At 35.0% G+C, this 19,349-nt stretch overlaps 2 long non-coding RNA genes across 2 annotated transcripts in view; one reads left to right on the top strand and one right to left on the bottom strand.

Moving 5' to 3' along the window:
• LOC143222340 (uncharacterized) overlaps positions 1 to 2,142 on the bottom strand; it is a 55,404-nt gene extending 53,262 nt beyond the window's left edge. The window contains exon 1 of the long non-coding RNA XR_013012180.1: positions 1,553 to 2,142. This is a non-coding gene — a long non-coding RNA (uncharacterized LOC143222340). The remainder of the gene's footprint in view (positions 1 to 1,552) is intronic.
• Positions 2,143 to 6,040: 3,898 nt separating this feature from the next.
• On the top strand, positions 6,041 to 16,043 carry LOC143224141 (uncharacterized). Its single transcript, XR_013013234.1, has 2 exons — positions 6,041 to 6,691; positions 15,810 to 16,043. It is a non-coding gene; the product is annotated as an uncharacterized LOC143224141 (long non-coding RNA).
• The last annotated feature ends 3,306 nt before the right edge of the window (positions 16,044 to 19,349 follow it).

The raw sequence follows: 19,349 nt of genomic DNA on the forward strand, positions 1-19,349 counted from the left end.
GCAGGAGGGACTCTCAGAAAATTAGAAAACAAAGCTATTATTTCTTTTTCTTTATACCGTGAGATGGCACTATCATCGACTTTATTTATGGTTTTGTATTTTCTTCTTTAAGTTTCCGAGAAATTTATCAATATATACATGTAAGTAAAGAGAGAAGCAGTCATTAACGAGAAAGAAAACTAAAAAAGAGCTTTGGTCAAGTTAGTGAATAAAAATATGTAGTAAAAAATAATTAGAGCTATTTCTGTTTCAAACACAAAACAAAACAAACAGGAATATACGCGATAACTATAACAAAATAATGACAACACCTTAATGAAATACGCATTTAAATTTCTCAGAAACAAAACTACTTCAATCAAGAAAGTCCACAGTTTTTCTGTTCCGTATTCCGTCTTATTCTTTGACTTTCTAAGTCCTCACAACATCTTGTCTTATACATTTAAACTGAAAATAATTCCTTAGTACTACAAGAATTGATTCCAGGTACCTTTATGGTTAAAAGCTAACACACAGGATTACATACAAAAGTCGTAGCAGTTTTCACACGAGATCTAAAACTCGAGCGTTTTATAAAATCCCGGTCACACCAAACATACTCGTACTTTCACCCTTAGGGACGTTATAATGTGACGGTCAATCCCACTATTCGTTGATAAAAGAGTAGCGCAAGAGTTGGCGGTGGGTAGTGATGACCAGCTGCCTTCCCTCTAGTCTTACAATGCTAAATTAGGGAAAATAAAATATATTATGGATTCTGAACAATTCGAAAGCGCTGGAAAAAGAAAAACACATTACGTCATAGTACCCGCGATACCAAGTTGCGGAAGACGTTTTTTTTTATTTTCTGCCACAACGGGACGCCAACCATAGATATCAGATCCACAGTGGTGAGTTGTTCCACGTAAGCAATAACGTGCTTATAAATTCACTTTTTCGTTAACGCACGTCCCTAATTAACGTTTTTTTAAGCGTTAGTAAATAAATTTCTGGACTTGAAATGTCTAAACGACACCGCAAAATAGATATCGGAGTTTATTTTTAATTTGAAGGCGGGAGTTTTTGTGTGACCTAGAATAAACAACGCACGAGAATTCAAGATTCCGGATTAAACTCGCCAGCAGATAAGTTTTTTTTTTGTCCAGAAAGTTGTCCCACCTGAAGACAGCTCCGCCTTCCTCAATCGTCGAAGATAAATTTCGAAAAGAACTGCATTCTGGTGTTACGAAAGTCTTATCCCTGAGTCATTTTATGCATCTAAAGTGCACGCTTCATAACTCTGACCTTGACAGTTAGAAGGACATCCGGGAACGTTTTGTAAAGTACAAAGAACTTTCATCTTAACCGATCCGTTTGCAGCATGTGAGCACGTGGTTTAGTTTTTTTCTTAAACCCTCCCCCCAAAAACAACGCAAAAAAAAAACGTTTAAGCAGGTTGTGTTGGGCTATAGCTTATCTTCAAATCAGAACATCTGACATCGCGAAGGATTTATATATATCGACATCTGGTATCACACTAAAGTTGTTTTATATGAAGACATATTCCACTCACCTTCTTCGCTCTGTCCTGTTTCCCACTGGTATAGCGGTAAGTCTACGGATTTACAACGCTAAGATCAGGGGCTCGATTCCACTCAGTAAACTCAACAGATAGCCCGATGTGGCTTTGCTATAAGATAAAATACATTAGGCCCGGCAAGGCCATGTGGGTTAAGGTGTTCGACTTGTAATCTGAGGGTCGCGAGTGCGAATCCTCGTCGCACCAATCAGCCACGGGAGTGTTATAATGTGACAGTGAATCCCACTATTCGTTGGTAAAAGAGTAGCCCAAGAGTTGGCGATTGGTGGTGATGACTAGCTGCCTTCTCTCTGCTAAATTAGGGACGGCTAGCACAGATAGCCCTCGTGTAGCTTTGCGCGAAATTGAAAACAAAACACTGTCCTACTAAAACTATTGTTACACTACGTCTAAAAAAAAGTGCGCCCTTTCAAACATTGTAATCAGAAGGAAGGATATTTTTCCATATTTCATATTTTGGGACCAACCGCAACTTTATTAGTTTATATCTTTTGTGCTTCGCTATACGCACAGGTTGAAATATTGGCGAGATTTCTTCAGTGTTTGGTTAGAAGGGCTTTCTTTAACATGAACTGGAAAACAGATTAATTTTCGAGAAACGTCTGAAACCTTCTATCTTCTCAGAAGTTTTGCAGGCACGTGACTAACCGAGTTTATCGGATAAACAATAACATCAGACACGCTAAACGCATCCACAAACCTATCGTTATCAGATCTCACATAATGGTACAGAGGAAAGGGTTTTATCTTGACCAAGACAGAGACCTCATCACGGATATCAGAAACCGGTTTTTAGTGTTATAATCCTTCAAATTTCCCCTCTGAGCCAATGGAGAGCTGAACATATATAATCCAGTTATCAATGTCTTCGTTTCCACATTAGACATGGAAGTGTTAGTATACTATTATTTCACACTTATAATGAGACCCCATTTGCAATTACCTCAAAGGAAAACCTAAAGAGGCACGAGATGATTCACTTTGAACTCTTTAACCTTTAAAAGCCAAGGTGACCTTCACAAGCCTTTAAAATGAAAAAAGATATGGTGTCAATACGTTATAAAAAACCTGTTACGTGTTAACTCGTCACGTGATCTTCTGATTAGTAATGATACAACAATCATGTTCCCTACAATGTACGGATGAAACTGTTTCAGGCGTTTTAAAGCACTAGTTACTAATTGAATCCAGGTTGAGTTATTAGTACCAGAACAAACTTTACCAATATAGCTTTAAAACGCACGAAATAAAACCACTATTATGTCCTCAAGATTTGTTCCTAGTAATTTTTGCAACATTTCTAATCACACATACACACACAGACATTTAATATTTGTAGTGTGTGTGCTATTAAACTCTAATTTTAATTGGTGGATGACTTTAAAGGGAAAAATGAAAATGGTTACACTTTGCAGTTGCTGATATAAACAACGCCTTGATCACAACTGTCTTTTGTCTGGTGCGATTTGAAAACGTTTTCACCAAATACCTGATTACGAGATTTAATAAAAACTTGTTTATTACAACTGGTAGAATAAAAATAAAAACAGTTGTAAAACTCAAGAAATTGTTTGTTTTGTTTTTGAAATTGGCCCAATGCTACACGAGGGCAATCTGCACAAGACGTCCCTGAGTTAGCATTGTAAGACTAGAGGAAAGGCAGCTAGTCATCACCACCCACCGCCAACTCTTTACCAACGAATAGTAGGATTGGCCGTTAAATTATAACGCCCCCCACGGCTGAAAGGGCGAGAATGTTTGGTGCGACGGGGATTCGAACCGACGACCTTCAGATGACGATTCGAACGCCCTGACCCACCTGACCACGCCGGGCCTAACTCAAGAAATACGACAGAGTTTTGTTGCAGTGGGATACGATGCAATACAGGCTAAAAATGCGTATTTGAATATTTGGTTGAGTTTTACTAAAATATGGTGTTCCAAGAACACGATCCAGATAAAATGGCTCGCTGGGTATGTACGTTTTGCTTGAATGTGTAGGGGATCCGTCAATATCCAGTTCTCCACATCAATGCTAGAGTTCGTTACTTGTTTATTTATTCAAACTTCTTCCAGGGATGTTTGTGCTAGCTCTTCCTAATTTTAAAGTCACACACTAGAGGGAAGGAAGCTAGTCAAAAACCATCCACCGCCAACTTTCGGGTTATCATTTTAATAACGGATAGTTGGATTCACCGTCACACTATGACTTCTTCTCGGTTGAAAGAACGAACATGTTCGGTGAGGGGATTCTACCCCGTGACCCATAGGTTGCGATCCTGGTGCCCTAACGACTGGAATATGCCGATCCAAAACGTAACATTCTATTCACCATTCTTACATTTTTATTTTAAACGTCAGTTCAACAGCAACGTGCTTAGATTGTTGCCTGGAGACTGGAATAAAACTTTAATTATTTTTTTTTCTGAAATAAGGTTTTGTTTGTTTTATTTAAACACAATGGGCTATTTGTGCTGTGCCCTCGACGGGCATCGAAACCTAGTTTCTAGCATTGTAAGTCCGCAGACGTACCGCTGTTCCACTGGAAGATGTGTTTTTTCTAGAGCAAAGCCACATTGGACTATCTGCTGTGTCCACAGAGGGGAATCGAACCCTCGAGTTTAGCGTTGTAAGTCCGTAAACTTACCACTGTCTCAACGGAAAACCCACTGGAAAATCTAAAACAAGGAAACAAGCTATTGTTATTAAGAATGGCGTGACGTTTGTGTCATAATGTTCTGGACCACTACTAAATTCATCACTTCTGATTAGTTGTGACTTCTGTATCCAGAGGAGTCCTCAAAAATATTTCCAGGTAGGGCCAAAGTTTTTAAGATGGGGGCAAAGTAGTAAGAAATTGGGAAATGAATAAACTACCCATAAGTAAATTCAGGTCCTCCGCTAGTACAGCGGTAAGTCTACGGACTTACAACGCTAAAATCAGGGGTTCAGTTCCCCTCGGTGGGTTCAGCAGATAGCCCGATGTGGCTATGCTATGAGAAAAACATAGATGTAAGTTCTGAATGTATAAAGAAATGATTGTGATTCTCATTTTTGGTGGGGGCGAGTGCCCCTACCCCCCTGCGGGCGCCCATAACTCAATCACTTGTGTGATTCAATAAATATTGCCATTACTGTACACCGAGAATATCAATTGTTATGATATATTGAAATCTGGCAAGCTGTACCATGTGTTGATGTAAGCTTCACAGAAAAAAAATATTTTTATGTATTTTACAAAAAAGAATCAATATAGAATTTTTAAAGATTTACGATTGTTGTTTACTCTTGGGTGTTTGTTTGATGTCAGTAAATATTCTTTTATCAGAAGTTCGTGGTTAGTAGCTGATCCAGAAATCATAATTTGGAATTCGAATTTAAAAGTCCTCTCTTCCACAGTCTGTGGACTTGCAGTGCGAGAAACCGAGTTTTGATAGCTGTGGTTGAACAAACATAATTATAAATTGTTTTTACTGTTATATAAAAGAAAGAAACGCAAAGTATTAGAGGTTTGGATCTAATTTTAAACAAAAAGTTCAACGATTTCTAATGCTATGTTCCTCACGCGTAGAGCCCACCATCAGTTCATCTCTCTATACTCCACGCTCAGAGTACATTGCAAGGTTATGTCAGTCATTTTCTAGGTCGAGTGCGGCCCAATTGTTTAACATGACTGATTATCCTTTCGAAGTTCTGTAGTTCAATCCCCCACCCCACAAAAAATCATTACACACTTTGAAGTTTTGAGTTCGTTACGAGCGTGACAGACAGGCCCCACTGTTGGAGTAGCCAAAGAGCGTGCGGTGGGTGCTTTTAGATATTGCCTTTCTTCTAATTCAAAGTTAAGGGCGTGAAAATCAGCACACAATAGTGACACATCATCAGATAATTTCAGTAAATTTGAACTACAAACATAGAGTACATTAAAGGATAATTACAGTAAGTTTGAACCACACACTCACCACAAGCTTAGAGTACATTACCGGATCATTTCAGTAAGTTTGAACCACACACTCACTTAGAGTACATTACCGGATGTGTTTGAACCACAAACTAGTGTGTGTGCATAACCGGATCATTTCAATCAGTCTCTACCCTACACTTTAAAGGATATTACCTCTCTCAGCTGACCTACTCATGTCGGGACACTTAGTAAACGAAAGCCACATACATAGATACAAACACAGCGAAATTTCTATTTGATTACCCTGATTCTAAAGCTAATTATGTCTGCAAAGAACTTCGAAACAAAATTTAAATTTTAAAGATGAATGAAGAAGTACAACAGTTATCTAGTAGATGAACCATGTGAATCCACGTGGTTTATTACATGAAACCACGTGTATCAACAGGGAAAGTAAGACATCGGCCTTCGTTCATCTATACAGTTTATTTGTTTTTTAATTTCGCGCAAAGCTACATGAGGGCTATCTGTGTTAGTCATCCCTAATTTAGCATTGTAAGACCAGAGGGAAGGCAGCGAGTCATCACCACCCACCGCCAACTTATGGGCTACTCTTTTACCAACGAATAGTGGTCACACTATAACACCTCCACGGTTGAAAAGGGGAGGACGTTTCGCGCGACCGAGATTCGAACCCGCGACCTTCAGATTTCGAGTCGAACGCCTTAACCCACCTGGCCTCTGCTTAATATGAACTTTCTCGATTATTAAGCCTAATTTTGTGACGTTGATTTCATAAGTTGTTTACGGAAGTGAAATACGAGTGTTCCACGTGATTTTTAAACATGGAAACTTTAACAGTTTTTCTGTTGTTGGAAACTGAGGACATAAAATAATAATTCCGTTTTTATTTTCGCATTTTCACAGAACCAGCGTTGCGTGACTGGGGTCATAGAGTCAAAATGTATAAATTTAAAATTTTTTTAATAGAATATTTCGGTAAGATTATTGATTAATTATTTGTAGTTAAGCACAAAGCAACATAATGGGCTATTTGTAATTAAAACAGGTACCGAAACCCGGTTTCTAGCAATGTAAGTACAAAGACATGCCGCTCTTCCAACAGAAGTAGGTCGAAGGACAAAATGCGGGTTCTTAGGGTTAACTCAAATTACAGAGGAGACCTTAAGTGTTATTAAAACCTCTGGGTAAGGGTAAATCCACTTTGTGTTTATCATAATGTCGGTGAGACAAACCATTCTCTTGTTGTCGTAGAGTCAGTGTGACTAATGTATAACCGATTTTGATTGGTTTATTTGGTTCTGCGCAAAGGTACAGGAGGTATTATTATCTGCGTTACCGTCCTTAATTTTAAAAATAACAGACTTGAATGAAGTCAACATCACCCACCGTCAACGATTGGACTACTCTTCTCAGACTGTATAATAGGATTTGACAGCTACTCTTATTACATATCTGCTAACCCCAAGTGAAGACTGCGATTTTTTTAGGGTAACGAATGCGACTCATGGAGTTTCAAACCCACAATTTAGTACGAAAATTGATCAATGGAAGCACTTAAAATATTATTTTGTCTCATGTTAAACTGTTCGAAAGTTATGCACTGTATAGTTGGTGTGATTAATGTGAAACAGTTCAGACTTATGTAATGTATAGTTGGTGTCATTAATGTGAAACAGTTTCAGACTTATGTACTGTATAGTTGGTGTGATTAATGTGATACCGTTCCAGACTTATGTACTGTATAGCTGGTGTCATTAATATAAAACAATTCCAGACTTATGTACTGTACAGTTGGTGTCATTAATGTGAAACAGTTCTAGAGTTACGTAATATATAATTAGTCTGACTAATGTGAAACTGTTCTAGAGTTACGTAATATATAATTAGTGTGACTAATGTCAAACAGTTCGAAAGTTATGCACTGTATAGTTGGTGTGATTAATGTGAAACAGTTCCAGACTTATGTACTGTGTAGTTAGTGTCATTAATGTGAAACAGTTCCAGTCTTATGTACTGTGTGGTTAGTGTTACTAATGTGAAACAGTTCTAGAGTTATGTAATGTGTAGTTAGTGTGACTAATGTGAAACAGTTCTAGAGTTATGTAATGTGTAGTTAGTGTGACTAATGTGAAACAGTTCTAGAGTTATGTAATGTGTAATTAGTGTGACTAATGTGAAACAGTTCAAGAGTTATGTAATGTGTAGTTAGTGTGACTAATGTGAAACAATTCTAGAGTTATGTAATGTGTAGTTAGTGTGACTTATGTGAAACAGTTCTAGAGTTATGTAATGTGTAGTTAGTGTGACTAATGTGAAACAGTTCTAGAGTTATGTAATGTGTAGTTAGTGTGACTAATGTGAAACAGTTCTAGAGGTATGTACTGTGTGGTTAATGTGACTAATGTGAAACAGTTCTAGAGTTATGTAATAAGTGGTTAGTGTGACTAATGTGAAACAGTTCTAGAGTTATGTACTGTGTAATTAGTGTGACTAATGTGAAACAGTTCTAGAGTTATGTACTGTGTAGTTAGTGTGACTAATGTGAAACAGTTCCAGTCTTATGTACTGTGTGGTTAGTGTTACTAATGTGAAACAGTTCTAGAGTTATGTAATGTGTAGTTAGTGTGACTAATGTGAAACAGTTATAGAGTTATGAATTATGTGGTTAGTGTGACTAATGTAAAACAGTTCTAGAGTTATGTAATGTGTGGTTAGTGTGACTAATGTGAAACAGTTCTAGAGTTATGTAATGTGTAGTTAGTGTGACTAATGTGAAACAGTTCTAGAGTTATGTAATGTGTGGTTAGTGTGACTAATGTGAAACAGTTCTAGAGTTATGTAATGTGTAGTTAGTGTGACTAATGTGAAACAGTTCTAGAGTTATGTAATGTGTAGTTAGTGTGACTAATGTGAAACAGTTCTAGAGTTATGTAATGTGTAATTAGTGTGACTAATGTGAAACAGTTCAAGAGTTACGTAATATATAATTAGTGTGACTAATGTCAAACAGTTCGAAAGTTATGCACTGTATAGTTGGTGTGATTAATGTGAAACAGTTCCAGACTTATGTACTGTGTAGTTAGTGTCATTAATGTGAAACAGTTCCAGTCTTATGTACTGTGTGGTTAGTGTTACTAATGTGAAACAGTTCTAGAGTTATGTAATGTGTAGTTAGTGTGACTAATGTGAAACAGTTCTAGAGTTATGTAATGTGTAGTTAGTGTGACTAATGTGAAACAGTTCTAGAGTTATGTAATGTGTAATTAGTGTGACTAATGTGAAACAGTTCAAGAGTTATGTAATGTGTAGTTAGTGTGACTAATGTGAAACAATTCTAAAGTTATGTAATGTGTAGTTAGTGTGACTTATGTGAAACAGTTCTAGAGTTATGTAATGTGTAGTTAGTGTGACTTATGTGAAACAGTTCTAGAGTTATGTAATGTGTAGTTAGTGTGACTAATGTGACACAGTTCTAGAGGTATGTACTGTGTGGTTAATGTGACTAATGTGAAACAGTTCTAGAGTTATGTAATAAGTGGTTAGTGTGACTAATGTGAAAGAGTTCTAGAGTTATGTACTGTGTAATTAGTGTGACTAATGTGAAACAGTTCTAGAGTTATGTACTGTGTAGTTAGTGTCATTAATGTGAAACAGTTCCAGTCTTATGTACTGTGTGGTTAGTGTTACTAATGTGAAACAGTTCTAGAGTTATGTAATGTGTAGCTAGTGTGACTAATTGAAACAGTTATAGAGTTATGAATTATGTGGTTAGTGTGACTAATGTAAAACAGTTCTAGAGTTATGTAATGTGTGGTTAGTGTGACTAATGTGAAACAGTTCTAGAGTTATGTAATGTGTAGTTAGTGTGACTAATGTGAAACAGTTCTAGAGTTATGTAATGTGTGGTTAGTGTGACTAATGTGAAACAGTTCTAGAGTTATGTAATGTGTAGTTAGTGTGACTAATGTGAAACAGTTCTAGAGTTATGTAATGTGTAGTTAGTGTGACTAATGTGAAACAGTTCTAGAGTTATGTAATGTGTAATTAGTGTGACTAATGTGAAACAGTTCAAGAGTTATGTAATGTGTAGTTAGTGTGACTAATGTGAAACAATTCTAGAGTTATGTAATGTGTAGTTAGTGTGACTTATGTGAAACAGTTCTAGAGTTATGTAATGTGTAGTTAGTGTGACTTATGTGAAACAGTTCTAGAGTTATGTAATGTGTAGTTAGTGTGACTAATGTGACACAGTTCTAGAGGTATGTACCGTGTGGTTAATGTGACTAATGTGAAACAGTTCTAGAGTTATGTAATAAGTGGTTAGTGTGACTAATGTGAAAGAGTTCTAGAGTTATGTACTGTGTAATTAGTGTGACTAATGTGAAACAGTTCTAGAGTTATGTAATGTGTGGTTAGTGTGACTAATGTGAAACAGTTCTAGAGTTATGTAATGTGTAGTTAGTGTGACCACTGTGAAACAGTTCTAGAGTTATGTAATGTGTGGTTAGTGTGACCAATGTGAAACAGTTCTAGAATTATGTAATGTGTAGTTAGTGCGACCAATGTGAAACAGTTCTAGAGTTATGTAATGTGTGGTTAGTGTGACCAATGTGAAACAGTTCTAGAGTTATGTAATGTGTAGTTAGTGTGACTAATGTGAAACAGTTCTAGAGTTATGTACTGTGTAGTTAGTGTGTCTAATGTGAAACAGTTCTATAGTTATGTAATGTGTAGTTAGTGTGACTTATGTGAAACAGTTCTAGAGTTATGTAATGTGTAGTTAGTGTGACTAATGTGACACAGTTCTAGAGGTATGTACTGTGTGGTTAATGTGACTAATGTGAAACAGTTCTAGAGTTATGTAATAAGTGGTTAGTGTGACTAATGTGAAAGAGTTCTAGAGTTATGTACTGTGTAATTAGTGTGACTAATGTGAAACAGTTCTAGAGTTATGTACTGTGTAGTTAGTGTCATTAATGTGAAACAGTTCCAGTCTTATGTACTGTGTGGTTAGTGTTACTAATGTGAAACAGTTCTAGAGTTATGTAATGTGTAGCTAGTGTGACTAATTGAAACAGTTATAGAGTTATGAATTATGTGGTTAGTGTGACTAATGTAAAACAGTTCTAGAGTTATGTAATGTGTGGTTAGTGTGACTAATGTGAAACAGTTCTAGAGTTATGTAATGTGTAGTAAGTGTGACTAATGTGAAACAGTTCTATAGTTATGTAATGTGTGGTTAGTGTGACTAATGTGAAACAGTTCTAGAGTTATGTAATGTGTAGTTAGTGTGACTAATGTGAAACAGTTCTAGAGTTATGTAATGTGTAGTTAGTGTGACTAATGTGAAACAGTTCTAGAGTTATGTAATGTGTAATTAGTGTGACTAATGTGAAACAGTTCAAGAGTTATGTAATGTGTAGTTAGTGTGACTAATGTGAAACAATTCTAGAGTTATGTAATGTGTAGTTAGTGTGTCTAATGTGAAACAGTTCTATAGTTATGTAATGTGTAGTTAGTGTGACTTATGTGAAACAGTTCTAGAGTTATGTAATGTGTAGTTAGTGTGACTAATGTGACACAGTTCTAGAGGTATGTACTGTGTGGTTAATGTGACTAATGTGAAACAGTTCTAGAGTTATGTAATAAGTGGTTAGTGTGACTAATGTGAAAGAGTTCTAGAGTTATGTACTGTGTAATTAGTGTGACTAATGTGAAACAGTTCTAGAGTTATGTACTGTGTAGTTAGTGTCATTAATGTGAAACAGTTCCAGTCTTATGTACTGTGTGGTTAGTGTTACTAATGTGAAACAGTTCTAGAGTTATGTAATGTGTAGCTAGTGTGACTTATTGAAACAGTTATAGAGTTATGAATTATGTGGTTAGTGTGACTAATGTAAAACAGTTCTAGAGTTATGTAATGTGTAGTTAGTGTGACTAATGTGAAACAGTTCTAGAGTTATGTAATGTGTGGTTAGTGTGACCAATGTGAAACAGTTCTAGAGTTATGTAATGTGTAGTTAGTGTGACTAATGTGAAACAGTTCTAGAGTTATGTAACGTGTAGTTAGTGTGACTAATGTGAAACAGTTCCAGAGTTATGTAATGTGTAATTAGTGTGACTCAATGTGACACAGTTCCAGAGGTATGTACCGTGTGGTTAATGTGACCAATGTGAAACAGTTCTAGAGTTATGTAATAAGTGGTTAGTGTGACTAATGTGAAAGAGTTCTAGAGTTATGTACTGTGTAATTAGTGTGACCAATGTGAAACAGTTCTAGAGTTATGTAATGTGTGGTTAGTGTGACTAATGTGAAACAGTTCTAGAGAGTTATGTAATGTGTAGTTAGTGTGACTACTGTGAAACAGTTCTAGAGTTATGTAATGTGTGGTTAGTGTGACCAATGTGAAACAGTTCTAGAATTATGTAATGTGTAGTTAGTGTGACTAATGTGAAACAGTTCTAGAGTTATGTAATGTGTGGTTAGTGTGACCAATGTGAAACAGTTCTAGAGTTATGTAATGTGTAGTTAGTGTGACCAATGTGAAACAGTTCTAGAGTTATGTACTGTGTAGTTAGTGTGTCCAATGTGAAACAGTTCTATAGTTATGTAATGTGTAGTTAGTGTGACTTATGTGAAACAGTTCTACAGAGTTATGTAATGTGTAGTTAGTGTGATCCAATGTGACACAGTTCTAGAGGTATGTACTGTGTGGTTAATGTGACTAATGTGAAACAGTTCTAGAGTTATGTAATAAGTGGTTAGTGTGACTAATGTGAAAGAGTTCTAGAGTTATGTACTGTGTAATTAGTGTGACTAATGTGAAACAGTTCTAGAGTTATGTACTGTGTAGTTAGTGTCATTAATGTGAAACAGTTCCAGTCTTATGTACTGTGTGGTTAGTGTTACTAATGTGAAACAGTTCTAGAGTTATGTAATGTGTAGCTAGTGTGACTAATTGAAACAGTTATAGAGTTATGAATTATGTGGTTAGTGTGACTAATGTAAAACAGTTCTAGAGTTATGTAATGTGTGGTTAGTGTGACTAATGTGAAACAGTTCTAGAGTTATGTAATGTGTAGTTAGTGTGACTAATGTGAAACAGTTCTATAGTTATGTAATGTGTGGTTAGTGTGACTAATGTGAAACAGTTCTAGAGTTATGTAATGTGTAGTTAGTGTGACTAATGTGAAACAGTTCTAGAGTTATGTAATGTGTAGTTAGTGTGACTAATGTGAAACAGTTCTAGAGTTATGTAATGTGTAATTAGTGTGACTAATGTGAAACAGTTCAAGAGTTATGTAATGTGTAGTTAGTGTGACTAATGTGAAACAATTCTAGAGTTATGTAATGTGTAGTTAGTGTGTCTAATGTGAAACAGTTCTATAGTTATGTAATGTGTAGTTAGTGTGACTAATGTGACACAGTTCTAGAGGTATGTACTGTGTGGTTAATGTGACTAATGTGAAACAGTTCTAGAGTTATGTAATAAGTGGTTAGTGTGACTAATGTGAAAGAGTTCTAGAGTTATGTACTGTGTAATTAGTGTGACTAATGTGAAACAGTTCTAGAGTTATGTACTGTGTAGTTGGTGTCATTAATGTGAAACAGTTCCAGTCTTATGTACTGTGTGGTTAGTGTTACTAATGTGAAACAGTTCTAGAGTTATGTAATGTGTAGCTAGTGTGACTTATTGAAACAGTTATAGCGTTATGAATTATGTGGTTAGTGTGTCTAATGTAAAACAGTTCTAGAGTTATGTAATGTGTGGTTAGTGTGACTACTGTGAAACAGTTCTAGAGTTATGTAATGTGTAGTTAGTGTGACTAATGTGAAACAGTTCTATAGTTATGTAATGTGTGGTTAGTGTGACTAATGTGAAACAGTTCCAGAGTTATGTAATGTGTAGTTAGTGTGACCAATGTGAAACAGTTCTAGAGTTATGTAACGTGTAGTTAGTGTGACTAATGTGAAACAGTTCTAGAGTTATGTAATGTGTAATTAGTGTGACTAATGTGAAACAGTTCAAGAGTTATGTAATGTGTAGTTAGTGTGACTAATGTGAAACAATTCTAGAGTTATGTAATGTGTAGTTAGTGTGACTTATGTGAAACAGTTCTAGAGTTATGTAACGTGTAGTTAGTGTGACTTATGTGAAACAGTTCTAGAGTTATGTAATGTGTAGTTAGTGTGACTAATGTGACACAGTTCTAGAGGTATGCACCGTGTGGTTAATGTGACCAATGTGAAACAGTTCTAGAGTTATGTAATAAGTGGTTAGTGTGACTAATGTGAAATAGTTCTAGAGTTATGTACTGTGTAATTAGTGTGACTAATGTGAAACAGTTCTAGAGTTATGTAATGTGTGGTTAGTGTGACTAATGTGAAACAGTTCTAGAGTTATGTAATGTGTAGTTAGTGTGACTACTGTGAAACAGTTCTAGAGTTATGTAATGTGTGGTTAGTGTGACTAATGTGAAACAGTTCCAGAATTATGTAACGTGTAGTTAGTGTGACCAATGTGAAACAGTTCTAGAGTTATGTAATGTGTGGTTAGTGTGACTAATGTGAAACAGTTCTAGAGTTATGTAATGTGTAGTTAGTGTGACTAATGTGAAACAGTTCTAGAGTTATGTACTGTGTAGTTAGTGTGTCTAATGTGAAACAGTTCTATAGTTATGTAATGTGTAGTTAGTGTGACTAATGTGAAACAGTTCTAGAGTTATGTAATGTGTAGTTAGTGTGACTAAAGTGAAACACCTCTAGAGTTATGTAATGTGTGGTTAGTGTGACTAATGTGAAAGAGTTCTATAGTTATGTAATGTGTAGTTAGTGTGACTAATGTGAAACAGTTCTAGAGTTATGTAATGTGTAGTTAGTGTGACTAATGTGAAACAGATCTAGAGTTATGTAATGTGTAGTTAGTGTGACCAATGTGAAACAGTTCCAGAGTTATGTAATGTGTAGTTAGTGTGACTAATGTGAAACAGTTCTAGAGTAATGTAATGTGTGGTTAGTGTGGCTAATGTGAAACAGTTCTAGAGTTACGTAATATGTAGTTAGTGTGACTAATGTGAAACAGTTCTAGAGTTATGTACTGTGTGGTTAGTGTGACTAATTGAAACAGTTCTAGAGTTATGTAATGTGTAGTTAGTGTGACTAATGTGAAACAGTTCTAGAGTTATGAATTCTGTGGTTAGTGTGACTAATGTGAAACAGTTCTAGAGTTATGTAATGTGTAGTTAGGTGACTAATGTGAAACAGTTCTAGAGTTATGTAATGTGTAGTTAGTGTGACTAATGTGAAACAGTTCTAGAGTTATGTAATGTGTGGTTAGTGTGACTAATGTGAAACAGTTCTAGAGTTATGTAATGTGTGGTTAGTGTGACTAATGTGAAACAGTTCTAGAGTTATGTAATGTGTAGTTAGTGTGACTAATGTGAAACAGTTCTTTACTTATGTAATGTGTAATTAGTGTGACTAATGTGGAACAGTTCTAGAGTTATGTAATGTGTAGTTAGTGTGACTAATGTGAAACAGTTCTAGAGTTATGTAATGTGTGGTTAGTGTGACTAATGTGAAACAGTTCTAGTGTTATGTACTGTGTGGTTAGTGTGACTAATGTGAAACAGTTCTAGAGATATGCAATGTGTAGTTAGTGTGATTAATGTGAAACAGTTCTAGAGTTATGTACTGTGTAGTTAGTGTGACTAATGTGAAACAGATCTAGAGTTATGTAATGCGTGGTTAGTGTAATTTGTATCCATGTAAATACTTACATTCCATTGTTCGGTTATATCACTTGATTAAACATAGCTGCATTTCTTTGAGTAACTTATTGTATCTGTATTTTTACATGTGTAAAGTCTAGGTATGTGATAGATATCCCATTTAACTATATGCATGTGTTATCAATTTCATTATAGATATCACTCGTTTATTAAATATATTTTGGTTTCATTTTTATCTTCCAGTATGTTAACTCTCGACACGTGTTGAATGTTAAGATCTCAGGCATTCTTTAACAAGGTTATCTCAACCATTAGATCAGGGGAGTCGCGTAGCATTGTTAGAAGTAGCTTGGGATAACATTAATTTTATTTCATCAATTACATTTTCATGTTGCGAGTGCTAAAAGGTTGTGAACCCCTGCATTAGATAATACATTACTGTTGGATAATGTTTTCTCATAATAACTATTTACTTTCCTTCTTTTTCTACCCATAATTATTTCAGGGTGAACTTTGAACCTTAATCTTTAACACATGACAGTGACATTATTTTTATTCTTCTTGTTCTAGGCCTCACGACAAATGCGTACTGAAAGCTGTGAATGTCAAGAACATGGCAATAAAAAATGTTGTCTTTGTTGTTCATCATGAATTATTGTATCAAAAAAAAGAATTAGTTCTTTCAAGTTTTTACTGAAATTGCTCTGTCTTATTCATGTAAAGTAGTATTCTTGTAAATTCTTTAAGAAGAAATTATGCAGGTTATGTATTGTTTTTATAAATAAATATTTGTGTTTTCATCAACTCATTGCATGAAACATCATTTGTTGACAGTGTATTACATAGCTATATATTGAATATTTATTACTTTGTTTTTACTATAGATGTTACAGAAACGAATATTCTTAAACTTAAGTTTTTTGTTGTTGTTGAAATATTTTTGATATACACTTTTCTAATTCCTGAAAATCACTAGAGGGTCTAGATAAGGAATTTTAGTATTAAAAAGTACAATAGGTATAATACAAATAGTGAGCAATTTTGATGTTAGTTGGAATCAAATTTGAGATCCTTGATTTGTGAGCTCTCTCTCTCAAATTGCCAAAGCTTAAAATCTTGAAGTCAAAAATAAATAATGAAGCTGAAACTCGACATCACAAAATATACCATTATCTAGCTCTGTACTTAATAACAAACAAGCATATATATATTTATAATTCAATTTTTTAAATATTGAAATAACCAAAATATCTAATTTTAACAGGTTTATAATTTCATGACAATTGATATGATTGCACTTTTTATTAACTCTTTAAGTTCAAGTAAATACCTCATTAGGTTCTTGCTCATGTAGAGAATGATACACAATTTAGCTGTGTCCACATACATCCTCTCCTGCACGTGTCATGAGGATTTTAAAGATTTGCATTCAGGATTTAATTAAACTATTTTTTACGTTCTACTAATTAGTATAGCATAAAATTGTAGCTAAAATCTATATTTTACAATAGTATAAGTTTTAGTTTCTTATTTTTATAAAGCAATATTCTTTAAAATCCCAAATTTCTCCTACTGTGACAAATGTGACAGTTTTTATTATAGATTGTCCCCTTTTCAAATTTATTCACAACTATAAGTACAAAATTTAACATATATTACTCACTATATTACCATCATCACTGAAACATATTTATAGCTTTGTATCTTGTTTAGTTACAGAGCTATCAGATAGAAAATCAGACACCTCTTGCCACACCCACCAGCATACACAACAATATTACACTTTCCAAAAAAAGCACAGAACATAGTTAGTAGAGCAGAGAGATTATGTAAAAGGTTTATGAGATGTTTGTTGGACTCTGACAAATTGTTGCTGACTTGAAATGCTTCACAAACACTGTCAAGTACACCATAGATCAAGAGACTGAGATGTAAATTTGAAAATATGAAAGGAAAAGTAGAACACCTAAATTAAATGATACTGATGTTTTTTAATATCTTTGTTTATGCAGTCTTTGAAGCAGAAGGAAGACTTTTGTTGATCTCAAACTATGAGATAAACGACCATGTACCAAATAACAGAAAAGTGACCAGATCTACAGTATCAAGGAGACAAAATGAGAATGGAGTATTTGGTCATGTAGCAGTTAAGAAAACCTTGACCTCGTCTTTCAAGTATTGTCAAGATACTGAAATTTGCTAAAAATTACGTAAACTGTACTGTTGATGATTGGAAAGGGGTGTTATGGACAGTTGAGTTAAAGTCTGCAATATTTGGTTCATAACATAGGTTATACATCCAGCAGAAGAAAAAAAAAGTGAAATATATTTACCTCAATATAGAGCATCTACCATGATGTACGGGGGGAACCAGTGTGATGGTTTGGTGGTGTTTTTGTGCTGAGGTGACAGAAGATATCTGTAAAATAGCTGAAACAATGGACCAGTGCAACTACCATCAGATACTGATCTGTCAAAGTATACCCAGTGGTTTGCATATTACTGGATTGTACTGTCAAGAAGTTAATGATTTCAAACACTCATCCAACCTAAGCAAAAATTACTTAGCTAAGAAAGAAACTGTTGGAGTGATTCAAATGATGTGATGGTCCCCAAAGAGCTCTGATCTCAGCCCAGTTGAACAAATCTAGAATTTTATAGATCAAAAACTTGACAAATCAAAAGTTAATTCTGAAGAAAATTTATGGAGTGTGTGAGAGGGATTTGAAGTCCCAAAGGACAGTTTGATTAAACTTGTTGCAGAAATGCCTTACAGACTGTCTGCAATTATTAGTGCAAATGGTAGACATAGAAAATATTAACTGTGCTAAACTCAAGCACTTCCACTGAGTTTCTGTTATACTAAATATGCAGGTGAATAAACTTTTAATGTTTCACCTGTGATTTACCTTCCATTATTATTGGCCAGGTGATTAAGGCACTCGACTCGTTATCTGAGAGTCGCAGGTTCGTATCCCCGTCACACCAAACGTGCTCGCCTTTTCAGCGGTAGGGACGTTATAATGTGAGGATCAATCCCACTATTCGTTGGTAAAAGAGTAGCCCAAGAGTTGACGATGGTGTTGATGACTAGCTGCCTTCCATCTAGTCTTACACTGCTAAATTAGAAACGGGTAGCACAGATAGCTTTTGTGTAGCTTTGTGCAAAATTCAAACCAAACCATTATTTTTTTGAAAGTAGTCTGAAATCTAATTTTTGACAGACGTTTTCTCAACACTTTTCTATAGTACTGTCTACATTATATAATTTGATACAAACAAGTTATTAAATTCATCTTATAAAATAATTTCATGGAAGAAACTTTAAGACAGTAAAACAATGAGCTCTGCAAGCTTTCACTGATTACAGTCATTATTCTTTCCAGTTTTGGTTAACTGCCCAAACGATATAAGATGGAGATAAATTGTTTTATTAGTTGAAATTGTAGAAGACTAACTCCTTCAGAGGACACAGCAGATAACCTGAAGGGTCTTTGCTATAAAAAATACACGTAATCGAGAATAAAGATTTTTCTTTAACTTATTCAATTGCTTTCGCTAAAATTTTCTTCAGGCAAGGCGTTATATCTGCGGATTTGCAATGCTAGAAAGCAGATTCAAATACCCGTGGTGGGAAGGACATTGACAGCCCTTAACACTTTGTGCTTAACTACAAACAAACGAACTGTTGTTGAAAATTAAATTGTGTGTATTGCTGATTTTGCATTCTTGTGAATATTAAAATTTAAATATACACGATTGATATCAGTAGATTAATATAATACGACACAAATGCGACATTTGTTATAGTTGATTAATAAATCACAAGTGATTAGCTATTAAATAAAGTATTATATTTCTACTATTTCTATTTTATTTATCAGTAGGTAATTAGACTGAGTTTTGGAAAAAAGTTATATTTCCATTTTTTTATCAATGGGTGATTAGGTATTGGAAATGTAATGTGTTTCAAACAGCCACAAAACCTATATGAGTGGAAGTCTCGCAAAGTGCTATATCTCCACCTGGTATCACAAGCTTTCTTAAGGTAAAAGAACAACAACAACAAGATGTGTCTTGAAAAAGGCTTCCTTCATTGAAGTTTCAAGT

The sequence above is a fragment of the Tachypleus tridentatus genome, chromosome 8 (genome assembly GCF_004210375.1).
Source record: "Tachypleus tridentatus isolate NWPU-2018 chromosome 8, ASM421037v1, whole genome shotgun sequence".
Taxonomy (NCBI): domain Eukaryota; kingdom Metazoa; phylum Arthropoda; class Merostomata; order Xiphosura; family Limulidae; genus Tachypleus; species Tachypleus tridentatus.